Source organism: Homarus americanus, unplaced genomic scaffold, assembly GCF_018991925.1.
Source record: "Homarus americanus isolate GMGI-L3 unplaced genomic scaffold, GMGI_Hamer_2.0 scaffold52512, whole genome shotgun sequence".
Classification (NCBI taxonomy): domain Eukaryota; kingdom Metazoa; phylum Arthropoda; class Malacostraca; order Decapoda; family Nephropidae; genus Homarus; species Homarus americanus.
The window spans coordinates 9,048,004-9,065,009 of NW_024735442.1; positions in this window are offsets into that span (position 1 = coordinate 9,048,004).

Sequence of the window (17,006 nt, forward strand, 5' to 3'; positions counted from 1 at the left end):
TCACACCCAGGTGCCACATCTGACACTCCCCAGTTACACACTGACACTCCCCAGGCACACCCATGACACCCCATTAATACACCACTGACACCACAGGCACACTGACACTCCCAGGCACACTCTGACACACCCAGGCACAATCCAACGACACTCCCAGGCACACCTCCCGACACCCAGGCACACACCACTGACACCACCAGGCACACCTGACACCTGCACCCAGATCCCAGGCACACCCTGAGCTCCTGCCACCTGACACTATGCACACCCAAGACACCCCAGGCACACATCCTGACAACTCGGCACACTGACATCCTCAGGCACCAGACACCACTGGCACCCTGACACCCTGTGCACACCTCTGACCCCAGGCACCACCAACACCCTAGCAAACCCCCCTGACACTTGGCACACCTCTGGTACCCTTGTTCACCCTGACACCCAGGCACACCCCCTGACACCCCAGGCACACTTCTGACACTCCCCAGGCACACCCTCTGACACTCTGTCTCTCCCCCTGACACCCCAGGCACACCCCAGACACTCCCAGGCACACCCCTGACACTCCAAGCCACACCTCTGACACTCCCAGGTACACCACTGACACCCCAGGCACACATCCGACACTCCCAGGCACACCTCCGACACCCCAGGCACTCCAGGATACCATGGTACACACCCTGACACTCCCCAGGCACACACCTCTGACACCCCAGGCACTCCACCACCCTATTACACCCCTGACACTCCCCAGGCACACTCCCACACCCCCAGGTACACCTCTGACACTGCCAGGTACACCTGACACACCCAGGTACTCCACTGACACCCCTGGCACACCTCTGACACTCCAGGCACACCTCTGACACCCCAGGCACACCTCCGATACTTCCAGATACACCCCAGACACCCCTGGTCCACATCTGACACTCCCTGGTTACACCTCTGACACTCCCAGGCACACCTCCGATTCCTCCCAGGCACACCTCTGACACCCAGGCACACCTCCCCACACTCCCCTGGCCCTCTGACACCCCAGGCACACACCTCCTGACACCCCAGGCACTCCACCAACACCCCAGCAACCCCTGACACCTGCACACCTCTGACACCCCAGGTACACCTCTGACACCTTGGTACACCTCTGACACTGCCAGGCACACCTTGACATTCACATGCTCCTTGACACCTGGTCACACCTCTGACACCCCAGGCACACCTGACACTCCCAGGCACACCCTGATACCCAGGCACACCTCTGACACCCCAGGTACACCACTGACATTCCCCTGCACACCTGACACTCCCCAGGCACCCTCCGACACTCCAGGCACACCTGACACCGCCAGGCACACCCTGACACTCCCAGGCACCCACTGACACCCCTGGCACACCCCTGACACCCCAGGCACACCTCCGATACTCCAGGCACACCTCCTGATACCCCAGGCACACCCCAGACACCCTGGCTCCCACATCTGACACTCCTGGTTCACCTCTGACACCCCTGGCACACCTCCTGACACCCCAAGCACCAACCCTGACACTTCCTGGCCACTCTGATACTCCCAGGCACACCTCTGACACCCCAGGCACACCTCTGACACCCTAGGCATACCCTCTGACACCCCCAGGCACACCCGACACCCCAGGCACACCCCAGACACCCACACACCCCAGACACCCCAGGCACACATCTACACCCCAGGCACACCTCTGACACTCCCCAGCAACACCTGACACCCCAGGCACACCCTGACACCCCAGGCACACATCCGACACCCCAGGCACACCTTCCGACACCCCCAGGCACCCAGGACACTGCCTGGCAACCCTGACACCCCAGGCACACCTCTGACAATCCCAGGCACCCACCAACACCCCCAGCAAACCTGACACCTGCACACCTCTGACACCCCAACTCTGACACCCCCAGGCACACCTCCCTGACACCGCCAGGCACACCTTGACACACCTAGGCACCCACTGATACTCCCCTGGTACACCTCTGACAATCCCAGGCACACCTCTGACACTCCCCAGGCACACCTCCGATACCCAGATACACCAGACACTCCCTGGTTCACATCTGACACTCCCTGTTCACCTCTGACACCCCTGGAACCCCCTGACACCCCAGGCACACCTTGACACTCCCACACATCCTGATTCCCAGAGACACTGAACACCTGACACCCAGACACATCCTGACACCTATGCACAGCCCACACCTGGGCACACCATACACTCTGCACACTCTGACACTTGCACCTGCAACTCTATGCACACCTTGATAATCCCAGGCACACCTCCGATACTCCCCAGGTGCTACCTTGACACTTCAGGCACTCCACTGACACCCTGGCACACCTCCCTGACACTCCCAGGCACACCTCTGACACTCCCAGGCACACCTCTGATACCCCAGGCACACCTCCGATACCCCAGCACACCCCTCAGACACACCCTGGCTCACCCATGACACTCTGGTTCACCCTCTGACACACCCCTGGCACACCTCTGACACTCCCAAGCACACCCTGACACCCCAGGCAACCTCGACACCCCAGCACCTGACACCCCAGGCACACCTCCACACTCTGGTTCTCCCCTGACACCTGCAGGCACACCAGACACCCCAGGCACACCCCACACAACCCCAGGCACATCTTGACACTCCAGGCACACCCTGACATCCCTGGCACACCTCTGACACTCCCCAGGCACACCTCTGACACTCCCCAGGCACACCTCTGACACTCCCCAGGTATCCACTGACACTCCCATGCATTCCTCTGACACCCCTGGCACACCTCCCGACACCCCAGGCACAGCTCTGACACTCCCCCATGCACACCTCTGACACCTCCCAAGCACTCCACTGACACCCCTGGCACACCTCTAACACCCAGGCACACCCCTGACATTCCCCAGGCACACCTCTGACACCCCAGGCACACCCTGACACCCCAGCCACACCTGACACCCTGTGTCACACCCCTGACACCTGCACACCCCTGACCTCCTCCAGGCACACCTCTGATACTCTAGGCACACCTTGACACCCAGGTACACTCTGACACTCCCAGGCACAAGAGTGATACCCCAGGCACACCTCTGACACCCCAGGTACACCACTGACACTAACAGGCACACCTCTCACTCTCCCAGGCACACCTTGATAATTCAGGTACTAGACTGACACCTGCACACTCCGATACTCCCAGGCACACCTCCGATACTCCCCAGGCACACCTGATACTCCCAGGCACACCCCAGACACTCCTGGTTCACCTCTGGCACCCCTGGTTCACCTCTGACACTCCCCAGGCACACCTCTGACACCTATACACCTGACACCAGGCACACCTACACCTGGTTCACCCATGACACCCCTGGCTCACCCTGACACCCTGCACACCTCTGACACCTATGCACACCTTGACACTCAGGTCAACCTGATACCCCAGGCACACCTCTGACACCCCAGGCACACTCGATACTCCCAGGTACACCTCGATACCCCAGGCACACCTTGATACCCCCAGGCACACCCTGACACTCCCTGGTTCACCCATGACACTCCCCTGGTTCACATCTGACACTCCCCTGGCACACTCTGACACTCCCAGGCACACCTCTGACACTTGGTGCAAATCTCCGACACCCCAGGCACACCTCTGACACTCCAGGCACACCTTACACCCCCGGTTCTCCCCTGACACTCAGGCACACCCCTAGACACCCCATGCACACCCCCACACAACTCTGCACATCTTTGACAACCTTAGGCACACTCTGACGCCCTGGCAACCACCTCTGACACTTGCACACCTCTGACACTTGCCACTCTGACACTCCCAGGTACCACCGACACCCCCATGCATTCCTCTGACACCCCCTGCACACCTCCGACACCCCCAGGCACAGCCTGACACCCCATGCACCCCCTGACACCCCAAGCACTCCACTGACACCCCCTGGCACACTCCCAATACCCCAGGCACACCTCCTGACATTCCCCAGGCACACCTCTGACACCCCAGGCACACCTCTGACACTCCCAGTCACACTGACACCCCAGTGCCACACCCTGACACCCAAGGCACACCCCTGACACCCCTAGGCACACCTCTGATAATTCCCAGGCACACCTCTGACACTCCAGGCACACCTCTGACACCCCCAGGCACACGAGTGACACCCCAGGCACACCTCCGACACCACCAGGCACACCACTGACACTACCAGGCACACCCCGACACCCCAGGCACACCCTGACACTCCAGGCACACCACTGACACCCCAGGCACACCTCTGACACCCCCAGGCACACCCTTGACACTCCCAGGCACACCTCCGACACTCCCCAGGTACACCTCTGACACCCCAGGCACACCCCTGACACCCCAGGTACACTCTGACACTCCCAGGCACACCTCTGACACTCCCCAGGTACACCTCTGACACCGCAGGCACACTCCGACACTCCCTGCGTTCACCTGGACACCCCAGGTACACCTCTCACACTCCCCAGGTACACCCCTGACACCCCAGGCATCACCTCTGACCCTCCCCAGGCACCTCCCCTGACCTCCAGGCACACCCCCTGACACCCCTGCAAACCCCTGACACCCCAGGCACACCTCCACTCTTGCACACCCCTCTGACCCCAGGCACACCTCACACTCCCCAGGCACACCTCTGACACCCCAGGCACTCCCTGACATCCTGGCACACCCCTGACACCTGGTGCACACCCCTGACACCCCAGGCACACCTCTGACACCCTGCACACCCCACCCCAGGCATACCTCTGAACCCCAGGCACACCTCTGACACTCCCAGGCACACCTCTGACACTCCCTGGCACACCTGTGACATCCCCAGGCACACTCCTGACACCCCAGGCACACCTCTGACACCTCCAGTCACACCTCTTGATAATCCCAGCACACTCTGACACTCCCAGGCACACCTTTGACACTCCCCAGGTGCTCCACTGACACTCCCCTGGCACACTGACACCCCAGGCACACCCCTGACACTCCCAGGCACACCCTGATACTCCAACACCTGATACCCCAGGCACACCCCTGACACTCTCACTGGTTCACCCCTCTGACACCCTGGCACACCTCTGACACTCCCAGGCACACCTCTGACACCTGCTGCACACCCCTGACACTCCCAGGCAACCTGACACCCCAGGCACACCTCTGACACCCCAGGCACACCTCAGACACCCCAGGCACACCTTGACACTCCCAGGCACACCTCTGACACTCCCAGGCACCTCTGACACCCCAGGCACACCCCCTGACACTCCCAGGCACACCCCTGACACCCCAGGCACACCACCGACACTCCCAGGCATACCTCTGACACTCCCCTGGCACACCCCTGACACCCCAGGCACAGCCTGACACTCCAGGCACACCCCTGACACCCCAGGCACACCACTGACACTCCCAGGCACACCTCTGACACCCCAGGTACACCTCTGACACCCCAGGTACACCTCTGACACCCCAGGCACACCTCTGACACTCCCAGTTACACCCTCCGACACTCCCAGGCACACCTCCCCACTCCAGGTACAACCCTCTGACACTTCCAGGCACACCTCTGACACTCCCAGGCACACGACTGACACTCCCAGGTACACCACTGACACCACCAGGCACACCTCTAACCTCCCAGGCAATCCTGATTCCCAGGCACCTCTGACACCCAGGCACACCCCTGAACCCCATGCACCTCCTGACACCTGCACACTGATACCCCAGGCACACCTCCGACACTCCCAGGCACAACTTCCAGACACTCTGCTACACCTCTGCACTCTGGTTCACCTCTGACACCCCAGGCAACCTCTGACACTCCCAGGTACACCTCTGACACTCCCCAGGCACACCTCTGACACTCCCTGGTTCTCCCCACACCCAGGCACACCCTGACACCCCAGGCACACCCCAGACACCCCTGCAACACACACACCTGACACCCCAGGCACCCCTGACACCCCAGGCACACCCCTGACACCCCAGGCACACCTCTGACACCCCAGGCACACCTCTGACACCCCAGGCACACACCTGATAATCCCAGGTACACCTCCTGACACCCCAGGTACTCCACTGACATTCCCTGCACACCTCTGACACTCCAGGTACACACTCTGACACTCCCAGGCACACCTCTGACACCCAGGCACACCTCTGACACTCCCCAGGCATACCCTGACACCCCCAGGCACACCTGACACTCCCAGGCACACCTGACCCCTGCACACTCTGACATTCCCAGGCACACACTCCTGACATCCCCAGGCACACCTCTGACACTCCGTTACTCCTCTGATAACTCCCAGGCACACCTCCGATACTCCCAGGCACACCTTGACACTCCCCAGGTGCCACTGACACTCCCTGGCACACCTCTGACACTCCCAGGTAAACCTCTGACACTTCCAGGTTCACCCCTGACACTCCCAGGCACACCACTGACACTCCCAGGCATTCCTCTGACACCCCTGGCACAGCCCTGACACCCCAGGCACAGCCCTGACACTTCCAGGCACACCCCACACACTCTGGCACACCTCCAGACACCCCACACCTCTGACACCCCAGGCACACCCCTGACACCCCAGGTACCCACTGACACCCCTGGCACACCCTGATACTCCCCAGGCAACTCTGACATTCCCCAGGCACACCTCTGACACCCAGGTACACTCTGACACTCCCCAGTTACACCTCCGACACTCCTAGTTACACCTCTGACTCCAGGCACACCTCTGACACTTCCAGGCACACCTCTGACACTCCCAGGCACACGAGGACACTCCCCAGGTACACCTCTGACTCCCCAGGTACACCACTGACACTACCAGGCACACCTCTAACTCTACCAGGCACCTCTTGACGCTCCCAGGTACACCTCTGACACTCCCAGGCACACCTCTGACACCCCATGTACACCACTGACACCCCAGGTACACCTCCGATACTGCTAGGCACACCTCGATAATCCCACAGGTACACTGACACTCCTGGTTCACCTCTGGCAACCCCAGGTTCACCTCTGACACCCCAGGCACACCCCTGACACGCCAGCACACCCCTGACACCCCACACCTCTTACACCCCTGGTTCTCCCCTGACACCCAGGCACACCCTGCACCCAACACCACAGACACTCCCAGGACACATCTCTGACACTGCCAGGCACACCCCTGACACCCCAGGCACACCACTGTCACCCCAGGCACACCTCTGACACCCCAGGCACACCCCAGACACTCCCCAAATACACCCCTGACATTCCCAGGTACTCCTCTGACACCCCAGGCACACCCCAGACACCCCAGGCACACCCCTGACACCCCAGGCACACCCCTGACACTCCAGGCACACCTCTGATACTCCCCAGGCACCCCCTGACACTCCCAGGCACTCCACTGACATTCCCTGGTACACCTTGACACCCCAGGCACCCCGACACTCCCCAAGTACACCTCTGACACCCCAGGCACACCTCCGACACCCCCAAGTACACCTCTGACACTGCCATGTACACCCTGACACCCCACTAGACTGACACTTGCATAGACTGACACCCCCAGGCACCTCGATAACCCCAGGCACACCTCCGATAATCCCAGGTACACCCCAGACACCCCTGGTTCATCTCTGCTCCCTGGTTCACCTCTGACACCCCAGGCACACCTGACACTCCCTGGTTCTCCCCTGCCACACCCAGGTACACCCCAGACACTCCCAGGCACACCCCAGACACTCCCCAGGCACATCTCTGACACGCCGGCACACCCTGATACTCCCAGGCACACCACTCCACTCCCCAGGCACACCTCTGACACCCCAGGTACACCCCAGACACTCCCCAGATGCACCTCTGACATTCCCAGGTACACCTCTGACAATCCCAGGCACACCCTGACAATTCCCAGGTACACCTCTGACACCCAGGCACTCCACTGACATTCCCTGGCACACCCTGACACTCCCCAGGCACCCTCCGACACCCCAGATACACCTCCTCTGACACCCAGGCACACCCTTGACACCCCCAGGCACACCACTCACACCCCCTGCACACCCCTGACACTCCCAGGCACACCTCTGACACTCCCCAGGCACACCTCCGATACTCCCAGGCACACTTCCGAAATCCCCAGGTACACCTCAGACAATCCCTGGTTCACCTCTGACACTCCCTGGTACACCCTGACACTCCCCTGGCACACCTCTGACACTCCCCTGGCACACCTCTGACACCCCAGGCACACCTCTGACACCTGGTACATCTCCGATACTCCCAGGCCACATTGACACTCCCAGGCACACCTCTGACACCCCAGGTACACCTCTGACACTGCCAGGCACACCCATTGACACACCCAGGTACTCCACTGACACTCCCTGGCACACCTCTGACACTCCCCAGGCGCCCTCTGACAATCCCAGTACACCTCCGATACCCCAGGCACACTCCGACACCCCAGGCACACCTCAGACACCCCTGTTCACCTCTGACACTCCCCTGGTACACCTCTGACATTCCCCAGGTGCACCTATCACACCCCAGGCACATCTCCGATTCTCCCAGGCACACCTCTGAAACCCCAGGCACACCTTACACTCTGGTTCTCCCTGACACCCAGGCACACCTGAGACACCCCAGGCACACCCCTGACACGCCCAGGCACACTCTGACACCCCAGGCACACCTCTGACACTCCTGCACACCTCTGACACTGCCAGGCACACCTTGACACTCCCAGGCACCCACTGACACTCCCTGGCACACCTCTGACACTTCCAGGTGCCACCTCTGACACTCCCAGGTACACCTCCGACAATCCCCAGGCACACTCTGATACTCCCCAGGTACACCTCAGACACTCCCTGGTTCACATCTGACACTCTGATTCACCTCTGACACTCCCAGGCACACCTCTGACACCCCAGGTACACCTCTGACACTGCCAGGTACACCTTGACACACCCAGGCACCACCACTGCTGGGTACACCCCTGACACTCCCAGGCACGCCTCTGAGACACTCCCCAGGTACGCCTCTGACACTCCCAGGCACACCTCCGATACTCCCAGATACACCTGAGACACTCCCTGAACACCAGACACCCCAGGCACCCTGACACCCCAGGCACACCCCGACACCAGGCACACCCTCTGACACCCCAGGCACACCTCTGACACCCAGGCACACCTCTGACACTGCCAGGCACACCCCCTGACACTCCGTGGCACACCTGTGACATTCCCCAGGTACATCTCCGACACCCCAGGCACACCTCTGGCACTCCCAGGCACCTCCGATATTCCCAGGTACATCTCTGATACCCCAGGTACACCTCCGATACTCCCTGGTTCTCCCTGACACTCCCAGGCACACCCCTGACACTTCCCAGGCCACCCCAACACCCCAGGCACACCTCTGACGCCCGAGGCACACCCCAGACACCCCAGGCACACTCTGACACATCGAGGCACTCTCTGACACTCCGTACACCCCAGACACTCTCAGCACAACCCCAGACACTCCCCAGGTACACATCTTACACTCCCAGGTACCTGACACTCCCTGGTTACACCCCTGACACTCCCAGGCACACCCTCTGACACTCCTGCTACACCTCTGACACCCAGTACACATCCGACACCCGGCACACCTGACACTCCCAGGTACCCAGGACACTCCCCTGGCACACCCCTGACACTCCCAGGTACACCTCTGACACCCCAGGCACCCACTAACACCCCTAGCACCCCTGACACCCCAGGCACACCCTGACACCCCAGGCACACCTCTGACACCCCCAGGTACCTCTGACACTGCCAGGTACACCTTGACACACCCAGGCACCACTGACACACCTCTGATAATTCCCAGCACACCTCTGACACTCAGGCACACCTCCGATACTTCCAGGTACACTCAGACACCCCTGGTTCACATCTGACACTCCCTGGTTCACCTCTGACACTCCCTGAACACCCTCTGACACCCAGGCACATCTCCGATACTCCCAGGTACACCTCTGACACTCCCAGGCACACCTCTGACACTCCCTGGTTCTGCCCTGACACCCCAGGTACACCTCAGACACTCCAGGCACACCCCTGCACACCCCAGGCACACACTCTGACACTCCCCAGGCACATCTCTTGGGACACCCAGGCACACCTCCGACATTCCCAGGCACAGCCTGACACTCCAGGCACACCCCTCATACACACCTCTGGCACACCCCAGACACCCCAGGCACACCTCTGACACCCCAGGTACACCTTGATAATCCCAGGCACACCTCCGATACTCCCAGGCACACCTTGACACTCCCCAGGCACTCCACTGACACCCCTGGTACACCTCTGACACCTCTAGGCACACTCTGACACTCCCAGGCACACCTCTGACTGGTGACACCTGATACCCAGGCACACCTCAGACACTCCCTGGAACACCCATGCATAACCCCTGGTCCACCCCTGACACTCCCAGGTACACCTCTGACACCCCAGGCACCTGACACCCCAGGTACACCTCTGACACCCCAGGCACCCACCGACACCTAGGCATCCTCTGACACTCCTGGCACACCTGACACTCCCAGGCACAGCTGACACCCCAGGTACACCTCTGACACTCCCAGGTACCCCACTGACACCCCAGGCACACCTCTAATACTCCCCAGGTACACCTCTGACATTCCCCAGGTACACCTCTGACACTCCCAGGTACACCCCTGACAAATCCCCAGGTACACCTCTGACACTCCCAGTTACACCCCTGACACCCCAGTTACACCCCTGACACTCCTAGGTACACCTCTGATACTCCCAGGTACACAGCACACTCCCAGGTACACCTCTGACACTCCCAGGTACACCTCTGACACCCCAGGTACACCTCTGACACTCCCAGTTACACCTGACACTCCCAGTTACACCCCTGACACTCCAAGTTACACCTCTGATACTCCCAGGTACACCCTGACACTTCCAGGCACACCCTCTGACACTCCCAGGCACACGAGTGACACTCCCAGGCACACCTCTGACACCCCAGGTACACCACTGACACCCCAGTACCTCTGACACCTGCCACACCCCTGACACTCCCAGGTAAGTGAACCCCTGACAACTCCCCAGTACACCCCTGACACTTCCAGGTACACCTCCGAGACTCCCAGGCACACCTCCTGACACCCTGCACACCTCTGACACTTCCCACCTCACTGACACCCTGGCACACCCAGATGACCCCAGTGACACCTCTCCACAGTTACACACCCATACACTCTAGACACACCCCTGACACTCTAGGTACACCCTCGACACTCCCAGGTACACTTGACACTCCCAGGCACACCCTGACACTCCCAGGTACACTTGATACTCCCATGCACCTCTGACACTCCCAGGCATTCCTCTGACACCCCAGGCACACTCTGACACCCCAGTTACACATCCGACACTCCCAGTTACACCCTGACACCCTAGGTACACCTCACACTCCCATTTACACCCCAAGGCCCCAGGTACACCTCTGACACTCTAGGTACACCTTACACTCCCTGGCTCCCCTGACACCCCAGGTACACCTCAGACATCTTTAGTACACTGACACTCCCAGGTACACCCCTGACACTCCAGATACACCCCTGACACTCAGGCACCCACTGACATCCTCACACCCCTGACACCCAGGTACACCTCTGACACCCCAGGCATTCCTCTGACACTCCCTGTGCAACCTCCGACACCCCAGGTGCAGCTCTTACACTTCCAGGTACACCTCCTACACCTCTGGCACACCTCAGACACCCCAGGTACACCTCTGACACTCCCCAGGTAAACCTCTGACACCCCAGGTACACCTGACACTTCAGGTACACCTCTGACACTCCCAGCACACTCTGACACTCCCAGTTACATTCTGACACCCCCAGTTACACCTCCGACACTCCCAAAGTTGCCACCCCTGACACTCTCACAGGTACACCCCTGACACCCCAGGCACACCCTCTGATACTCCCAGTTACTCCTGACACTTCCAGGTTCACCTCTTGATACCCCAGGCACACCTCTGACACCCCAGGCACACCTCTGACACTCCCCAGGCATACTCCTGACACCCAAGCATAACTCTGACACTCCTTTGCACCTCCACACTGCCAGGCACACCTTCGATTTCCTCCCTTGCACCTCTGACACCCCAGGCACACCTCTGACACTGCCAGGTACTCCTTGACTCGTGAGGCAAACCTCCGACACCCCAGGTTCACCTGACACCCCATGCATCACAATTCCCAAGCACCTCTGACACTCCCCAGGCACACCTCTGATACTCCCAGGTACACTCTGACATTCACAGGTACTCCACTGACATTCCCTGGTACACATATGACACCCCAGGCAGCACACCCCAGACACCCCAGCACACCCCAACACTAGTACACCTCTGACAACCCCAGGCACACCCTCTGACACTGCCAGGCACACCTCTGACACTCCCCTGGCACACCTGCACATTCCCCAGGCACATCTCCACAAGGCCCGCACACCGCACCCACAACCTGATATTCCCAGGCACACCTCCGACACTCCCCAGGCACTCCACTGACACTCCCAGGCACCTGATAATTCCCAGGCACACCTCCGACACTCCCAGGTACACCCTCAGACACTCCCTGGTTCACCCCTGACACCCCGTCCACCTTGACCCAGGTTCACCTCTGACACCCGAGGCACACCTCTGACACCCCCAGCACACCTCCCCACACCCCTGGTTCTCCCCAGACACCCCAGGCACACCCCAGACACCCTGGTACACACCCCAGACACCCCAGGCACACCCCTGACACCCCAGGCACATCTCTGACACTGCCAGGCACACCCCTGACACCCCAGGCACACCACTGACACCCCATGAACCTCTGATAACCCAGGTACAACTCCTGACATTCCCAGGCACTCCACTGACATTTTCTGCACACTCTGATAATTCTATGTGCTAATTTGACACCCCAACATACCTCTGACAATCTTCTAGGTGCCAACTTCCCACACCCCTGTACACTGACACTGCCAGGTACACCTCTGACACCCTGCACACCTCTGACATTCCCAGGCATACCTGCCACCCCAGTCACCCCCTGCACTCCCAGGTACACTCTGATATTCCCCTGCACCTGATACTCCCAGGCACCTGACACTCCAAGCCACCCCTGACACCCTGCACCTGACACTCCCTGTACACCTCTGACATTACCAGGTACATCTCCAACACTCCCCATTACACCCTGGCAATTCTAGGTACACTCTGATATCTCAGGTACACCTCCACACTTGTACCTCTGACACCTCTGCACACTCCTGACACTCCAGCACCCCTTGTTAGTGTTCTGGATATTGAAGTTCAATATACAGGAGAGAAATATAAACACCTGTATAGATTTGTAGGTTTGATTTACTGGATTGATTATACACAGAGGAAGTAGTGCCTCTCAACTCATTGCTTACAACCATAGACGACGTATATAAGAGATATTAGTAGCCCATACGTCGCCAGGCACATTAATTAAGCATGGATATGGTAATTATAATGCCACACTCTATGCTGCTTAGTTGAATAATAATACATAAATATAATACACATACATTCATAATATATAATCCAGCATAATATAATATACATTAAATTTCCCTTATACGTGCTCATAGCAAAGTCTTGTTAATCTTTGATCCGTCTCTGAGATTTAGAGGGACTTCATCACTGGGAAGGGTATGACTCAACATCATGGCGGGCCAGCAGAAGGCAGTGTTACGGGCGGAGAAAAATGGCGGTTCCTCCACCACACACGACCACTGGTAACTGCACCCAGGAACCGTGACCTACCGAGACCTATGATCACGCCTACTTTGTCCTAACTAGGAGGTCGGGTCCGAACATAATTTGGGGTGCTGACACTAACCTGGGGAGAGAATGGGCGTGGCCGTTAGAGGGCGACGACTTCTGAACACGTCTGGCGGCCTAAGGACTACATTCCTCTGTCTTGGCCTGCCACTCCTTGGAGAAGGATTGAGGGTGAGCAGGACACAAGACCAGCAAGGCCCATAAAACCTTGGGGCAGGGAGCGTCCGTGAAGTAGTGCTGCGTGAGTTCAAGAAGACCATCGAAGGCCCCGTGAGTCATCAAAGTTCCAGAATGGGCCACCTAAGATGAGGTGTCGGATTTGACAGTGTTTCAAAGTGGCTGTTGGATCGTGGGTAATGGGGCGATGACAACACATGCTGACTCTATCGTGGTCAAGTGGAAGGCAAAGTCCTGGCTAGAACTGAGGCCTCCTGGTCGGTCTGCAGGGCGTACAGGAAATCTTAATGTCACGGAAGTAGTGGCGGAACTTGTTGATGGTGGCAGACGTCGTGTCATTACTGCACTTGATGACAAAATCGGCCAACCAGAGAGAGATTTTGGTCGACGATAATAAGGGCTGACCCTTCTGACACATAAGGAAAGCTCTATTGACACAGACCCAAAGGGGCAGGGTGGGGGTTGCTGTCACTCATGAAGTGGTCTCATGTTGGCTGGGTTGTAATACTTGTAGGCTCACATGCACGGATAACACTGAGATGTCGGAGTTAAGGCCAGACAGTCTGTCGCGGGTACGTCGCTTGGTGGCCCTAGCCCACGGTGACTGTCGTGAAGGCGAGAGCCAAGACGGGGACGATGCAGCAGGACAATCACTGAAGGAGAGGAAAATACTACGATAGAGAAGGCATAAAGGCGTTCTCTTCTGTGCACCCTGTTGGCGTATTTTTACCCAGAATCGGTGTTGGGAAGTCTGGGGAGATGATGGGCCAACTCTTGACACGTCTGTAGGACAGCAAAGGAGTCGGATACCATTTTGTCGCCAATCCAAAGTCTGGATACTGATCTGTTGCCAAAGGCATGCATAGAGTAAAACCCAGTGGCCAGCCATTCAGAACCATCTGCCGACGCAGAAGAGGTCCTGGGAGGTCCTAGATCGTTTGGAGAGCCCTACATTGCAAGTGCTAGACCAAATGTCACAACATCTGAAGACGGGATGACACACCGCCGTGAGGTCAGACAGATGTTTGATATACTGGGGACTTTGGTCCTGATGCGATAGGGGAACTTTATTTGGATGCGAGCACACCCACGCGGGTCGGCTTTGTCCAGGTCGCCGTGCCTGATTTCCGGCGACTGTGGGCGGCCCTCACTGGTGGAAGGGCTGCTGCCTCCGGCCGACGCTGTCCCTTGGTTTGCTGGGAAGCCCACAACATTTGCCTAGGCCCAGATGAATGCAATATTATTGCACTGACGTACTTTATTAAGCACCGTACCGTGAGGACCAGGTCTTATTAATACAATTGTCAGAGGTAGTAGACTCAGCAGCTGGATTACACCTGTTCCGTGTTGCTTACTAAGAAAGAAGCTATAAAATGAACTGAAGGCGTGACGTGGTGGGCGAAGGCGAGGGATGACTTTTGTCCTTCTGGTAATACCGGGGACACAGCGTACAACTGTAGGGGGAGCCTGGATGCAGAGGGCACACCTGGCAGCCTATAGAGCGACACATATCGTCAATACATCCTGAGTGTTATGAAGAGTCTAGAGCAGGAGAAGTGTTGGATGTTCTCATCCTTAACATCCATCAGGATCTACCTGCCTAACTGGGCCCCTGCACTGCTGGTGGCCTGGTTGGCATTCACTTTCGGAGGCTCTCTTGTCGTACATAGCACCAAAAGCCCCGCCTCCATCTGTCTGGGTAGAAGCAACAATTCTCCGCGAGAGTCATCTGTCCTTGATGCTGTTAGAGAATATCCAGCACTCTGCGCGAAGAGGTTAAATGCAACGTTTGTTCTAAGACACGCTGAATTTCCACATAGTGTACATACGCAGCCGGATGAGTTGTTGAAATGACAAACCTTGAGATTCACCATTGTAGCATAATTGGCCCACTGCTGCCCATTCACGAAAAAAGTCTGGTAAGTCACATCAGGCTTCAAGATGGGCGTGTTTTGACAGCCATGAGGGGCTGGAAGGAAGAGAGCATTGACAGGTATCTGGAACCATCTATACTGAGGCAGGTTAGGAGCTGGGCTTGGGTAACAGTGAGGCGAGACATCAAGGCTTCCAAACCGTGCACTGTCTTCCAATCCTGTTGGTGGTCTCTGGCTCCTTGCTTTGTCTTCTGCGCTCGTCTGCCGCAGTACGTCTGTTATTAATTTTTCATCTCTCAGGCAAACCCATGCCACCATTCTCGAGACAAATGCTGAATATTTGAGATTAGTGCCAGCATAGGGTGTTAGCGCCGCGGCCAGCCTGGTCCATCTGCGTGGAGCTGCCCATCCGACTGACCTACATGTGTGCCAGTCTCCATGGCTACTTCCAGTACGAGACATAACCATTTATCTAGTACCGTGTCTTAAATCAAAGACTGGTCAGCCTAGTCGTATCAAGATCTCTCAGACAAAAATTAATTAAATACATGATAAGAAGCATATAGGTAAAAATATATATAAGGGAGTCGCCATGTCAGTGGAGTGTTAGTATATGTGATGTGTGTGCCTGGGTATGTTCTGATGAGGGGGTGGAGACGGCTAGGAGCGTCAGCACTTTGGTGCATGGAGTGACAGAACTTTATCTTTACAATGCCTGAGAACATGCTGTACCTGGAATCCTTTAGAACAAGGTCACATGTATGGCAATGAAGTCGCCACAATGCACCAACACTGAAAACCACTACTGACATCACCACAAATTTGATAGGCGCGGCGTTGTTGATACTAAAGGAGTCTGCGCTGGCTTTCACAAGCTTGTAATTGTCACCGTAATTATTCAGTAGCACACACTGCCTATGTCTGTGTCTTTCCAGTAATAAAGTTCATACAGAGCCAGCACAACACCTGTATAGTTTAGAGGTC